The following is a 2,047-nucleotide window of genomic DNA, read 5'->3' on the forward strand; positions in this document are numbered from 1 at the left end:
TATATATATATATACAATTTATATATATTTTTTTTTTTAATTAGAAAAAAAATTCGCAATTTTTCAAAATAACTTTTTTTTTTTTGCACGAGGTGGGGTTCGAACCCACGCGGTCTAGTGACCAGAGGATCTTAAGTCCACCCCCTTAACCACTCGGGCACCCGTGCTCATAAAGATAACGTTAATATAAATGTATGATGATTATTTTGAATATAACTAATATATTAAAAGTATATTAAGAATGTAAAATGGGCACTATTTATTTATAAAATACCTATATTATATACATATATATATAATTATATATATACAATCTATTTTAATTATAATTTTCTTTTCTTTAATTGTTATAATATGTTTCGTAAAAAGAATAAGTAAATAATAGTACAAAGAAATATATATACGCGCATTTATATTTAAAATATAAATTATTTTTTCTTTATAAATTATATTGTACTCTTCATTTATTTTATTATTAGAACTTCATTATTTATTTTATTATATTTCTATATTATCACAATATTATTGATATATATATATATATATATATATTATATTTATATGATTTTATTATTATCTATATGGTATATTCTATGAAGAAAATATAAATATTCCTTTAAAAATATTAATGAAGGAATGTTGTTAAATATTTTTACATATTCAATATATTTATATTTTAAGATGTTAAATAATGGTTATGACTTTGTATATTTGTGAAGATACAATTGTAAACATTAAAATAAACATTATATTATAGTAGATGATTGTATATATTGAGTAAATTTTTAATGGTATATATTTTTTATTGTCATTTCTTTAAATTGTCAGAAGACAAAAACGTTTGGTACCTCATCATTTTGTTTTTTAGAATATATTTATTCTGTTAAAGAAATTAATTTTGTTTTGTTTCTTTTTTTTTGGTAACATATAGAACTTATTAAATGTAAAATTTACCTCCATATAATATTAATATTATATATATATATTTATTTATATGTATTGTTTTATTTGTGCATTCTTATTTCCACCTGACTTGTTCATAATTATTTTATAATTACCAAAATAAAAAAAAAAAAAAAAAACCTTTTTGGCTGTATGAAATATGTTCCTTTTATTTATATAACATTGACAAATTATTTTTATAAATAATATAAACTAATAAAAAGACATATAAACATAATATATATAAATATGTTATAAAAGTAGTGTATCTATAAGGAATGTTTTACATTAGAGATTTTCTTCAAAAGTATATATATAAAAGAATCAAGAACTTTTTAATATAATGAATCAGAGAAAAATAATATAAATATATATATATATATTTTAAAATAATATTGTTTTTTTTTTTTTTGTTAAAGGCACAATTTAAACTTACATTAAATGAACAGTTCATGATAATATTTTACCACAGTCTTTTTTGCATATAGCCTTTCTATAAAATATAAGTTCTTTTTAAATATATATATTTTCCATGTTGTTTATCTTGATTGTATTTCATTTAATATAAAAAACATATTTAAAAATATATACATTAAAAGTGTTTACATACCGTTGCCTTTTTATTAAATAGCAAATATATTGCGAGATTAAAAGTTATAGATTATATATATTTATATTATATATATTAATAATATGGTTTAAATATATGTGCATAATTAGTTTTTTCCTTTCAAACTTTTTTATTTTTTCTTTACAAATTATAAAATGGGAAATAAAAAAAAAAAAAAAAAAATCATTCCTAAAATTTATGAAATATCATTAATTATTTTCTTTTATGCTTGATATGTGAAATATTCTTAAAAAAATCAAGAGAAATAAAAAAAAAATACATATATATAATATATCGTGAATAAATTATACCTATATATATAATATGTATTAAAAATATTAACGCCTATATAATTATATATATATGAAAATATTTAATATTTATATATTTTTTTTTTTTATATTTATTGATATAAATCATAATTATATATATTATGTGTTTCTTTATTTGAAAACAAATTCATGTATGTTTTATATTATGATTAAGTAAGGCTTT

At 16.9% G+C, this 2,047-nt stretch overlaps 1 non-coding gene across 1 annotated transcript; it reads right to left on the reverse strand.

Annotated features, from left to right (window-relative positions):
• Window positions 1-84: 84 nt before the first annotated feature.
• PGSY75_0004600 lies at window positions 85-167 on the reverse strand. The gene has a single exon. It is a non-coding gene; the product is annotated as a tRNA-Leu (tRNA).
• Window positions 168-2,047: the final 1,880 nt, after the last annotated feature.

Source organism: Plasmodium gaboni (assembly GCF_001602025.1).
Source record: "Plasmodium gaboni strain SY75 chromosome Unknown, whole genome shotgun sequence".
In the NCBI taxonomy this organism is placed as follows: domain Eukaryota; phylum Apicomplexa; class Aconoidasida; order Haemosporida; family Plasmodiidae; genus Plasmodium; species Plasmodium gaboni.